General features: G+C 34.6%; 1 long non-coding RNA gene across 50 annotated transcripts in view; it reads left to right on the forward strand.

The window, feature by feature from the left end:
- The window catches only part of LOC144304499 (uncharacterized), a 213731-nt gene that overhangs the window by 52829 nt on the left and 147062 nt on the right, over positions 1 to 13840 (forward strand). For 47 of the 50 annotated variants that reach the window (XR_013371421.1, XR_013371408.1, XR_013371435.1 and 44 more), the window contains 2 exons: positions 2340 to 2493; positions 8737 to 8889. This is a non-coding gene — a long non-coding RNA (uncharacterized LOC144304499). Of the gene's footprint in view, positions 1 to 2339; positions 2494 to 4450; positions 4566 to 8736; positions 8890 to 13840 lie in introns of all 50 variants that reach the window. The other 3 variants (XR_013371440.1, XR_013371403.1, XR_013371420.1) reach the window with 2 other exon arrangements.

Here is a 13840-nt window from a genome sequence, read left to right on the forward strand (position 1 = left end):
GGACACTAGGTTGTGAAAGTGCTTCCCCAAAGAAAATATGTTCAGTTCCCCTTCCTCAGTATTTAATCTTATTATTCAAACAAAGAAAGAAAAGACTCTTTGGATATGAAAATTTGGGAAAGTTACAAACTAACAGGTATCAGTTTGGCAGCAAAAAACCTTCATCCCTAAAGGTACACATTACAGGCTATGATTTCTAAAAGTTTAGTTATTATCATTTTAGGTACCACTGTGTCATAAAGGGATCTCTACACTAGTGTCAAAATTCTTCCCCCTAAAGTTAAATTTTGTAAAGAAGTCTCCTTCCAAGTTGCCTACAGAATCCCCGGGATAAGCCTGGCTCACCATTACACCTGTACTAGAAAATATTGTCCCATAAACCTGGCTTCTAGAAGGTTTTTCTGCCTTTGAAAATATTACTGAATCTTTATTTTATTCATTAACAAATATTTAATAAGCATCTACTTTTTGCCAAGGCCCTATATGAGACACAAACAGGATAGAGTACCATTCAATTGTACTTTCTTAGAGGAAGAAGCATCAAATGAAGAGTATAAATAAGCATTATAGGAGAATTCAGATGTTGCCTCTTGCTGACAGTAAGGAATATTCTGGCTCATACCAAAAACAATTAGGCAAGATTAATCTAATATCTACATTTTAATTTTTAAGTTGGTAAATACAATGCATAATTATTTAAATCAAATAGCATTAAGATTTATTTTAAAAATCAGCAGTCTCCTGTTTTACTCTCTCCCCATCAATGCCACTTTCTAGAGATACTTTCAACTTAATTAGCTATTTCAATAGCATTTACCTCTACATTTAAAATAATATGCCTATAATTAGGGTGACCATATACCAAATTTGCTTATCAGTTCCAGTTTATACCCATTGTCTTGGCATAATTATCACTATCGTCTTCTTCACTATCAAAAGTGTCTCAATGTGATAAATTACAGCTGCCATACCTACTATGAATCATTGTGGTTTATTGCTAAAAGATAGGATTAGGATCTATAAACCTTCCTGATGGTGTAAGCCCTCTTATACCCTCCACTTTCCCTTGAATTCATCCTCCCAATTGAGCTATATAATTTTGGGTCAAATCCCATAATCAATATTTATCCTATTTTGGATAAGTATTATTTACTATAAGCCAAATACTTCACTGTGATGTTTACCTTCTTGTATAACTTTTTGGGGTTTTTTTGGAGTTAATAATTGCCTCTTTTATTAAGGAGGGCATATGATAAGATGAGCACTGGGTGTTATACTATATGTTGGCAAATTGAATTTAAAAATAAAATAAATTTTAAAAAAATAAAATAAATAAAAATAATTGCCTCTTTTTAAGACTTAATTTTTGTACACTATTATTTTTTCCCAGATGCTTTTAAAACGCTGTGAAATGCATAGGCAACAATTCTTCTAGATGCTCAAACACTTTAGATCATTTTTCCCTTGGCATCATTGTTTCTAGGGCTCTCTGTCTTGCTCCAAACCAGACCCATTTGCTCTCTGGACCTATTGAACAGTTGTTATCCTGGGACTTCTCTTCAAATTCTAAAAAATATATTTTTTCCTTCAAATTCAATCCAGCCAAACAACCAAAGTGTAAAAGCAGAATAAATACATTCAAGGAATCAACAAATATGCTCTAGCCAGTTACTGGAGGAATGACTTCAGAAGTGAAATATATGGGCAGCCCTGGTGGCTCAGTGGTTTAGCACCGACTTCAGCCAGGGTGTGATCCTGGAGACCGGGGATCAAGTCCCACCCACGTTGGGCTCCCTGCATGGAGCCTGCTTCTCCCTCTGCCTGTGTCTCTGCCTCTCTCTCTCTCTCTCTGTGTGTCTCACAAATAAATAAATAAAATCTTTTTTTTTTAAGTGAAATACATGAAGGAGCATAGCCTACTAGTACCCTAATTAATAAAATCTCAGAATTTTTTGTTTCTTCCCAAGGAAGTATATATGCTACTTGCTACACTTTCCAAAAATGGCACAATTTAACACATTGGGACAAAAGAAAAAGATAGGGAGATTCATCTTTTTTATCATGATCTAAAACTACATATCCAAAAATAAATAAAACAAAACTATAAATCCTGATAGTTGTGGAAATATGCTTGAAATTAAAACTGACAAGAACAAACATTTAAATCAAAATCAAATTTACTTGGCAAGGAGTTTAGGAAAGTAGGTATGTCATCTACCAACACTATTTGGTGATTCATGGACTAAAAAAAAAAAATCCACTGAACACATAAAGTTGAGCTATGACTTAGCAAGAGATTTTGTTCTGATGTAATGATGCTAATTTTAAACTTTAAACAGCTTGAAAAGGGAGATGAATGTCTGAAATGAAAATCTCAACTGATTCAGAGATAAAGAATATAAAATCAGTACTTCTGGGAACAAGCCACATTAGTCTTCCTCTCTGCAGACCTACTTGCATTCCAAGAATATTTTTCATCTCTATCAAAAGCAAGTAAGCTCTTTTTATCAATACTCCTATCTCAACCAACTCATTGTGGTCATCCTATTCCTTAAAGTTTTCTATAGAAATGGTAAAAGAAAAAAAAAAACTATTGGGTGTGTTATTCTTTATGTTGGCAAATTGAACACCAATAAAAAACAAATTTACAAAAAAAAAAAGCTATTAACTCTGCTACCCTATCCAGTCAATTTGTTCATTCATAAAATAATCATTCATTGAGAATCCACATTTCTCAAGGTTTACATTTAACTTTTTTCCCTTCTCTTAAATGTATTTAAGTTTTAACTATGTTACTTGTCTTCACTTTCCTTATATCTTATCTGGGGATATCTGGGGATATCCTAAGGGTGACAGTAGAATTTTCTTCTATAACTCTTCTCTTTTCCATCTGTAGTCATGTTAGACATGTAGACAAATAGGGATGTACATACCCTCTTACTATTCATTGTGTCCCGATGTGTGGTTTAATTACATTATCAGTATGCACTATATCAAGAATAGCCTTTATATCAAATATAATAATGTAGACAGTAGTCTAAAAAAGGATCTTAACAGTCATGAATTCAAGTTATTTTTATGATGAGCCCCCAAAATAGTTGAAACGAGTATTATTATTCTCTGAGGAAAGCAACTGGGGCCTAAAATGTTTAGAGTTTGAAAAAATCAAAGGCATTTTCTTATAGGTATATTCCAATCTATTTTAGTTGTTTTAGTTTGAAAATTCCTAAAGAGTAGAAACTTTATCATGACAATTATTTAACAACTATACATTTATATCATTCAAATATCAATTATTTGTGATTATAATTATTTCTAATATTTGTATATACATATTATATAAACATATTTTATGTACACGTATACATATATTTATATATTTATATAAATATAAATGTGAAGATGAAAAAATATTCAGTGTCTCAACAGTTGGTGAGAAAGAAAACAAAGTTACCCAAAGGCTAATGATTTAACTGAGGAAGATCAAGATGACTCAAAATGAGTAGTTGCAGGGCAGCCCGGGTGGCTCAGTGGTTTAGCGCTGCCTTCAGCCCAGGGCCTGATCCTGGAGACCGGGGATCGAGTCCCACATCGGGCTCCCTACATGGAACCTGCTTCTCCCTCTGCCTGCGTCTCTGCTTCTCTCTCTTTCTCTCTGTCATGAATAAATAAAATCTTTTAAAAAAGTGAGTAGTTGCAAAGTAAACTTCTCTTACGTTATACGATAAAGAAAGGAAACTCAGAATAACAATTGCAAAAAAGATATATAAAGCTGTATTTTTTTAAAAAGACACTGAAACAGAGTGGGAAAGTAGTTTTTTATTATCTATACTGTGAAGATGAGCCACTTAGGGAAAAAGATTAGATCATAAAAAATTCCAAACACATTTAATGGATCAAAGTCAATAATTTCAGCAATTTGTAGCTCCTGAAGCAATAAATAAAGTCTAACTGTTTAAAAAAGCTTATCCAATTGGATGGTGAACTCAAATAAGTCACCCTGGCATGCACACATTGTCTTTTATCTCAAGCTCTGAATCATAGATTATTAACCTTTTCCATAACATTAGAGATTTTGAGAGGTAAACTTGTAAAAGAATGAGAATATAAATAAAGACAATTAAATCTAAATACACTATACAAATACTTTTGTAACAAAGTGTACTGATCAGTGTTGTAATTATTGTAATATTATTTCTGTTTCTCTGTTTTTCAATGGGTTTAGAACATTTAAGAACATCTAATATATTAGATTTGTGGCTTCAGTTAGGAAAAAAATTTTAAGTTTAGCATCAATATGTACATATAGAAATTTAGTTTGTTAAATATATGAAATTTTAATTTATAAGTTTTTTAGTAATGTGTGAATATTTGGAGCTATATTGCCTAAATATTTATAAATTGGACTTTAGACAAAGTACAAATGGTGAGCATTCCTTTCCTCACACAGGAGTCCTTTGGGCATTAAAGAAGTTGTTGACAGTGATAAAAAGCTGCAAAGTGAGAAAACCAAAACTATTTTCCACATCTCCCTATTTCATGGCTCCCTAGCCAAAATACTTAAGGTACTCCAATCACTAAAATGTGCAGATATCTATATGTACAACATCTAAAAATCAATGTCCCAAGGGAGAATAATGTATCCACATTGAATCATTACATTGAAGTGGAAAGTGAGAGTTTTGAAATTCTAAATCACAATTGCCATTAATTTTGTAGGTAGTCCCTATTAGGATTGAGCAATCCTAGATTATACTGGTCTTTGATTATACTGTATTGAGTATAGTTTTTGCCTATCAACATGAAAATTTTAGGACAATGCAATTTGTGTTTAAAATTACAAATTAATTTTTAAAAATCTAAGTCTATCTTTAGGCTTTAAAGCAGTTGATCTAGAAAAATAATAGTGCAAAGCTCAAAGGGTGAACCGAATGTGAAGAATCCTGTGGCCTTTGGGATACTTTTTGCTTTTTATACTTTGCTTGATGAGAGAAACTGAAGGAAACACTGCCCCATGAATTTGAACCATAAAAATTAGAAAAATAGAGTTTGTGCCAATAGTTTTGGAATATAAGCAAGAGTGAAAAAATGAGGAACTTAAAAATTATGTCTAAAAACAGAATAAGAAATAATAGATTACCCGTAAGTTCCAAGTGGCTAATAACATAGTATATAATATTAGCAAATAGACCATATCAGTGCAAAATTGCAAAATTGCCATCCTCCATATTTAAGAACAGTGATTTTTTTTTTCTGAATATAAAACCTGAAATTTTGCTGATGGTACTTGTAGTCATTGCTGGAATAGTTAATAGTGGATGCCCACAATCTGTGACTCACTCACTGTGACTCACCTAGGAAATAAGGCCAGTGGAAGTGTCTTCAGCACATTCAGACAAACAAAAAATGTACACACATACCCTAGGGTTCATATATATACCTAGAAAGTAAAGACAAAGTAAAAATGTAATACCAATCTCTCAAGCACCACACTAAATTTTGGCTATTTCTTTAGGCTATGTTCTTGATCTATATCTTAAGGTGAAGTCTCCTGGAGAAACATGGTGTCAGGGGGAGGGGTGAGTAGGTGGGCAGGTTGGAACAGGTAGTGGAGAAATGAAGATATACACCATATTTAGATGGTGTCAAAGATGGTCTTCTTTGATGACCGTCTTTGGCCTAGGGCCAGCATTGATGAGGCTCCGATGGCTGACATGTGGCAGATAAACCACGTGGCTAGAGTCACTTTAGAGCAGTTCTTCTGGTTATACTCCCCATGATTCTCTTTTTGGTTTTTCATTTCCAGAGCCATACACCATTACATTCTGAAATATTACTATTGCCAGCGTCCCATAAAGTTAATTTAATTTTCACTAATGTCAGATTTAAAGGAGTCATGAATTTTAGTTCCTAACTTTTTCATTTTGAAACAATTTTACTATTTTGTGTGTACACAGTGTGTAACTTTTGCATATTTGCTGTCTACTCTCTTCCCCACTGTTGTTTGAGTCTTACATGAGCATTTATATATTTTTAAATGTTCACCATCAGTCCTTTGGCTGAAATTTTTCTAGTCATGATTTGATTTCATGAAATTTATCCTCTAGTAAATTCCCCCCCAAAAAAAGGCTTAAAAAAAGGACACATCATTTCCTAAATTCTGTAAATTGATTTTTCTATATGCTTGATATTTGAAGGACAGGTTGGCTGGATATAAAATACTTGCTTCACAATTCCTTTCACTAAGCTTTTTAAAAATATTGCTCTGTTGTTGCCTAGCTTTATATGTTGGTTTTAAAAGGTCTGATGCCCAGTCTAATTCTTCTGTCACTGTAAGTAATTTGATATTTCTGCCTGGAGACCTTGAGGATTTATACTTGTTTTTGAAATCTAATGAGTTTTGGATTCTTAAGATTTTAAATGCTTAAAAATATGTCTTAAGAGTTTAATTATTTTGGATTAGATTTTCTTGGTACCCAGTGAACTCTGAATGTATAGATATAAGTCTTTTTTTATTCTGTAAAGTTATATTGGATTATAGTTTAAAATATTAGTTCTGTTGGGGCACTTGGATGTCTCAGTCAGTTAATCGTCCAACTCTTGATTTCAGCTCAAGTCATGACCTCAGGGTCATGAGATTGAGCCTCAAGTGCTCCATGGGGAGTCTGCTTGGGATTGTCTTTCTCCCTCTCCCTCTACCCCATTCTCCGCTCCCTTGCTTGTGTGCTCTCTCTCTCAAAAAAAAATTAAAATATTAGCTCTGCTTTATTGTTTTTGTCTTCAGGGGCTCTGTTAACATGAAGACCATTCCCTTTTGCCTGTCTTCCAAGTCGGCCACTCTCCCTCTAGTCCTTTTTACTACTTTATTTAGGCCATTTTCATTCTCTCTAATGTTTTCTCACCCTCTCTCAATATTCCTTATTAAATTTCTGAGTTTATTTTCCCTTGGGCAACTTGTAAGTTTTTCTTTACTTGTGAGACAATTTTGCCTTTTTCTTCTGTTTTTTTTTTTTTTTTCTGAGTGCAATCAACCCTTTTCATTTATCTCTATGTTGTCTATTTTATTTTTAATTTTTGTACTTCTAATTTTACTTCTAATTTATGAGAATACATAAGTCTGCTTGATGTGTGAACTTACAGTTTTCTTCTTTACAGTTTCCTTCTCATTTTTGATTGTTTTATCAGAGGAGAATTTACCTCAGTTGATAGGCATGACATTTCATTTCCTTGTTTTCACTGTATCTCTATATGGATTTTACTTTCCAGTTGTTCATATTTATGGTATTGGGATGTTTTTGAGATTCTTGGTTTATGGCAGCATTTCATATTGGTATAACAAAGTTCAGGTACTTTGGCAGTTTTTTGGGGGTGTGTTTTTATGGAGTAAGGAGGGCCATGAGTCCTTTGCTTTTATGCTGCTTCTTTATCTTGTAGAAACATAAGATTTCCTTTTTTTCTTATCCCCTCCCTTTTTGTCTCTATTCCCTTTTCTACTTGTCAAAGAATATTTCTCCCTTCCCTTTTCATATTTCTTTTTTTCCTCCCAGAGCTATGAGTTTCAAAGGTTGCCATTCAAAATCCTGCCTGTCCCTTTAAATAACCAAAGTTCAAACTTCCTTCCCCAATTTCTCCATTTTTGAATTGTGTATTGTTACAGAAGGGCACCAGGCATTTGTTTTAATTAGGTTTAGCAAGACACACAGAAGCAGAAATGGCTGTCATGAAGGAAGAAGTTTTTTGTACCATGCTCATGCCTGGATGCTTTTTTAGTATTTTCAGGCTTAGAATGGACTTTGTCTTTCTGGTGGTAAAATAATTTCAAACTTAGGATCCTTTACTAGCTCCCCTATTTTGTCTTCCCTGCAGTTCTGGGTCTGCTCTTGCTCACTCAAGAGCCTTGTAGCCGTAAGGTTGTGGTGGGAGTGTGGGAAGCTGCATTCTGGGGTTTGATTATTCTTTTTTTAATTACACTTATTTGAAGTTTGGATATTCTCTATCTCCAGGTTGTGCTGAAATGTGATTGCATATAAATTTACTTTTCCTTTCTCCTGTTTGTACTGTTTGAGGAGGATATATGAGGGGGATGGTGATGCTGCTAGCATTGTCTGAACCTACCAAGAGGTCCATCAACTTCATTTTGTTAAAAAAAATGCAGCAGACACTGAGAGTGGCCTACCGGTTTCCATTTTCTCTTGTTCTTCTCTGCTACCAAAAACTTGATTTGCAATGGAGGGAGTAAAGACATAATTGAGTTGTTGTTGTTGTTGGATATTTGTGTGTTTTATTTAATTTTTAGGCAACAACATAATTGTTGTTGTTGGGTATTTGTGTGTTTTATTTAATTTTTAGGCCCCTGTGGCCAGGTGACAATGTAGTCAAAGAGACAAAAGCAGAAATCTACTGAATGGGTTTTGCAGGAAATTCTGCACCTTGATAGAAATGGTTAGACTCAGCTGAAATGCCTTCTGACCTTTTCCCTTTTTGTCTGGAGTAGCAGCAGCTATCTTAAGACCATAAAGATAAAAGCCAAAAGCTAAGGGTAATGGAACAGAAAAATAGAGGAAGCCTGAGTATTTGAGGAGCTACATGAGCCCTGGATTGCCTATCCCCAGATTTCTGGTTATGTAAGAAATTTAAGCTCCTTTCTCAATTAAGGCACTATTTTGTCAAGTCTCTGTTCAGAGCTATATACCTTGGCTGATACCTCAATTTATTAAGGCGTTTCTTCTTTTTCAGGAGGGATGCAGACATGATCACTTTCATAGCTCACCATGCCAAGGACCACAATAACCTGCTGCATATGCTTCCTTTGTGCATCAGTTATATGTTAAGAGACTAAAGATTTACACTCTCCGAAGAGTTTAGAAAAGATAATAAACATTCCCACAGGTATGTTTCTTCAGTCTCACCTGTGAACTTTGTTTTATACTCCCCTTTGACAACAATCCCACCGATCGGTTATAAATAAGCAAGGGTTAAACGCCCATAAAAACAAGTAACTAACCAAGTTTCTTATTAACTTATTTATTCATAGTTCATGACCTGAAATACAAAACTTGCTTAACCAGGTGTCGGGTGGGTTGTAACGTACCAATGAGAGGTGTGTGAGTGTGGCGTGAGCATGCCAGGTGTGGGAGTAGGTGCACCATGGTGTGATATACACTTGCTAGGGGGAGGAGGAAGATAAGCAGGGAAGTGCTAACATGGGAAAACAGGAAGTAGGGGAGCAGAAAGAAAAAGCAGGTAGAGAGGGCTTCAAATAGGAAAACCTAGAGAAAATGTCAAATCAAAATTGAAAATCAAATAGAAAAATGCTTGTGATATATAATAGTTTCTCTCTTTTATTTCTGTTATAACAAAGTAGATTTACATTTCCTAAAACAACTCCTTATCCATAGGGAGTGCTCAATCATTATTTTTTTAAGATTTTTATTTATTTATTCATAAGACACGGAGAAAGAGGCAGAGACACAGGCAAAGGGAGAAGCAGGCTCTCTGCAGGGACACCGATGCAGAACTCGATCTCAGGACCCTGGGATCATAACCTGAGCCAAAGGCAGATGCTCAACCGCTGAGCCACCCAGGTGTCCCTCAATCATTATTTTTGAATGAAGGATTTAATCAATAAGCTTTGAAGTAGGGAATAGTTTTCAAATGGACTATATCATCTTGAACTATCTAAGTATTTTATACCTTCTTTCTCCATTTTTGAGTAACACATTGTTGTAAAAGTTTACCCAGGTTTTGTTTTCATCACATATGGTAAGACATATAGATGCAGAAAAGACTCATATTTTTATACCCACATATAAACTGGAGGCACAGTACACCGTGCAGGGCCACATGAGGAAGGACCAAGATTGGTCAGGAGGCAGAGAAAACGGGGAAAATATAGCATGGGCCTTTATTGTGGTTTCTGTAGGAAGAAATGGAAGAGATCAGGGTAAGCGGGTTTAAGATCTGCTAGCTTGAATAATTTCAGTAGGCTCTAGGGCATGGAGACTGTCCCAAGTTGTCTGATTGCTGGCCTTAGAGTGATTAGGGCAAGAGTGATTAGGGAAATAGTGGCCTGCAGTGAAAGAGCTTAAAAAGGACTGGAGGGCTCTGCTCTGGATGGTGGCACATGAAAGGGGAGCTGTTTGCTATGTTCAGGATCAGCAAGGCCCCAGATGTAAAGATTGAAAAACAGACATGAGAAAACATTGTTATTATATACATTATGTATATTATATGCATTTTTGCAGTTACTGCAGTTTCTTTTTATTGGTAGATGTGAGCTCATTCATGTTGTAACTTTATATTCTGTAGTGCTATCAAGTATCTAAACTAAAATCTACATACCTTCAGGTACTAATATAGTTTCTGGTATTAGGCTGTCTGCCTTGTGAGCTCTCAGTAAATAAGGTTTAATGAATGTGATAGAGTCTTTCAATAAAATATTAGATGCAACCAATGACCATCCAGTTAACCAGTGGCAAAACTAGGAATTGACCCTAGGCTTTTTGCTTCCTGCATTGTGTTATCCAATAAAATCATGCTTTGACCAGAGTAAAAAAAATCTATGCAGCTGCTCTTGAGAGTATCTGAATCATAAACTTTAGATAAAAATCTTACTTGTGTTCAGAAATCAGGAGCCTATTCAAGAGAACTGACTCTGGGAAGTTCAAGGGACATTCCAGGCAGAATTTTCTCTACTTCTGCCTTTTGGATTTGCAGCGTCCTATTGAATTACTTCCCAAAGATGAATCATGGCTAGCATGATTGACTCTAGACGGAGTCTCCTAAGCATCAATAATAACTTCAATCCAACTGCCGCTAGAGCAATTAGGAAAATCCCAACACCCTGAGCTATTGGTCTCTCCACTTTTTTGGCAACAAATACATTTAAGAGACTCAAAGAAATCTTCAAGGTCATACCTTTATTAGGCTCCAGATATGCCCCTTATATCTGTACTTCCTAGAACATCAAAACAATAATTATCTGAGTCATCAACCTTGTGATTCAGTTCTGTGATTATTATTTTTCTCTAACTAAATAAAATGTATACACCTTCACAATTTAATGAGCTCACAACTTAATTGAACTCAAGTAGCCTACTCTTGCTGCTTAGCTGCAGACAAAAACATGGGTATTAGTATATCTAAGATGTTGCTTTAATAATTATTTTAGTTTCTCATCTTACTCCTATCTCATAGGAAATTGTGGCTTCATTGGATGGTTGCTCTGCAGGGTGCAGGCAGATGTCAACCAACCCCAGTGAAGATTGTTTCATTGATTGGCAACCAGTCAGGCTAATATTATTTGTATTTCCAGCAGAACTCTAAAGAAATTTTAAATCACTACCTTAGGAGTAGCAGAACTCTTGGTTTATAATCTTCTCAATACAGATAGCTCTTTTCCCATTACTTAAGTTACAAAACACCATTCCAGTTATAAACCATTTAAGTATGTATAACTAACATGATTGAAATTATTAGGTTTATTTCTGTGAATATAGAATCAAGAAAAAATGCATAAAATGGGTGTTAATGGTATATTGTCTTTTTTTTTTTTTTTTTTTTTTTAAGAACCATAGTAAGGCCCTTTCTCTTAGCAGGGATAATTCTATATTGCATGGATTTTGTTTTTGTTTATTTAGCTTTTGCTTTTAAAGAAAAAAGACTCATGTTAGGGATAAGTATAAAAATTATCAAAATCTATACAATTGTGAAGCCTCATGGAATTTTATAAAGCACTTTCACATTAATTATTTCATTGTGACTTACACCCTATGAAGGAAATGGGGTAGGCATTACAATTTCTATTCTGGAGTTGAAGAAAACTTATGTGAAAGTAAAAGCACTTTGCTTGCCCTAAAAATTAACAGTAGAGCCAGGGTCAAACCTAGACCTTAAAAGCACGACACTGTGTTTCTTGTTAGTATTGTTTTCTCAATTAATTAAATTTTAATTAAACCATACCCTAGGTATGACTTAAGGATTAATTCTCCACTCAGAAAAAAGTATACCTATTCTCTTTCTGCTCCAACTCCCACTCTCACCAACCTATCATCATCACCTTTCTTTAATGATCTATTACTTTAGTGTCAAAAACCATCCATCCAGCGGCACCTAGGTGGCTCAGTCAGTTAAGCATCTGACTCTTGATTTTGGCTCAAGTCATGATCTCAGTGTTGTGAGATGGAGGCCTGCATCGGGCTTGGGGCTCAGTGCAGAGCCTACTTGAGATTCTCTCCATCTACCCCCCTCCCCCTTCTCAAGCTTGCCTTCTCTCTCTCAAACAAAAAAATAAAATCTTAAAAAATAAATAAATAAAAACATCTATCCATTTTGGCCCTAACCCATCACCAGCCTGTATGGCCATCTACTCAACTGTTATGAATTTGATGAGTACATTGACATGTCAATCAAAAATCACTCCTATTAATTCCTATCAATCTGATAAAGCACTACTAAGCAATTCTGGCCTCTCTCAAACCCACGGGACCTCTTCCCTCACTTCTAGGTTCCATTATTTTCTCCAGTTGCCTAGAATGGTTACCAGATTCCACAATAAGTAGAACTTGTATGTAGGATCAAAATGTCCACATCCCTGTATCTCATTCCTTCATATTCCTGCTAGATGGAGGAAGTTATTAGACTCACGAATAATGTAGCTGGCTAATTCTACTAAGGAGTTTATGATTGATGATAGTTTGAATATATCCCCTTTCCTGAAAAAATGTTGCTCTTTAAAAAAAGCTTTCAGTAACTTACATCAAAGTGATTAATTATGCAGGTATTTTGAGTAGTCTAGGCATTATAGGAAAGTGCTTGTTAGGTTTTTTAAAAGTATATAATTCTACCTCTATCAGATGGAGGCTCAACAAAGGGTTTTAGTTAAAAAAAATTTTTTAGTTAAAAAAAAACTTAGAAATTCTGAAAGCCACTGTTCTAAAATAAAGCTGCCTAATTGTACCAAAGGACAATGTCAAGCCCCAAAAAGGGAAGGATAAAAACAATCTGAAGTGGATTAAAATTCCTAATAAAAGCAAGGTGATGTTTAGGCACAAACTATAAAGGTACAGAGAAAGAAAACTAACATTTATTAATTTATTGAATACCTACTATGTTTAAAGTGTTTGTATATCATAAAGACACCAAGCTTCACACTGAATTTGTGTCAAAAGCAAGCTAGAGTTACTTCTTTACTCCAAACTCTATAGCTACTGGAAGGAAGACAGATTCAATTTTTTTCCCACTCATAGCTTTTCAACATACAAGGAGTACAAACAAAAATATACAAACAAAACCCACCCTGTAATTTTAATTTTGTGATGAAATTTACAACTAAAGGGAAGAATCAGACATAAATCTCAGGAGCTCCACTATTTCCTACCAAAGATGTATTTAGTGATTTTCAGCAATCCTCTCAAGGTGGGAGTTAAAGGTTCCTCAACAGAAATTTAAAGATAGTCTTAGTAAAGCAAATTAACACCAAGAGGAAGTTAGTCATTTGGAATATAAAACAAAGCATAATTAAATTCATCCTGATTGAAACCTGGCTCTTGTTTCTTTTTTTTGTTTTTTTGTTTCCTTTTTGGCTCAGAGTAAGACCACTGACAGCATCTTGTTTGTACAAATAAAACACAATTGGTCCAGAGACAGCTTTCATTCTCACTGAGATTCCTTATCTTTAGATGTTCCCTTATTCCCTAAGTCCTGCCAAAAAAAGAAGCTTAGATTGTTTTTATATCTACTAAATAAGAGACTAATTTTTAATTCTACACATACATTATTTCATGTAATTCTCATAATAATTCAAAAAGTTTACATGTATTACTTGTCTTTTTCTGTCATT

Source organism: Canis aureus, chromosome 34 (genome assembly GCF_053574225.1).
Source record: "Canis aureus isolate CA01 chromosome 34, VMU_Caureus_v.1.0, whole genome shotgun sequence".
NCBI lineage: Eukaryota > Metazoa > Chordata > Mammalia > Carnivora > Canidae > Canis > Canis aureus.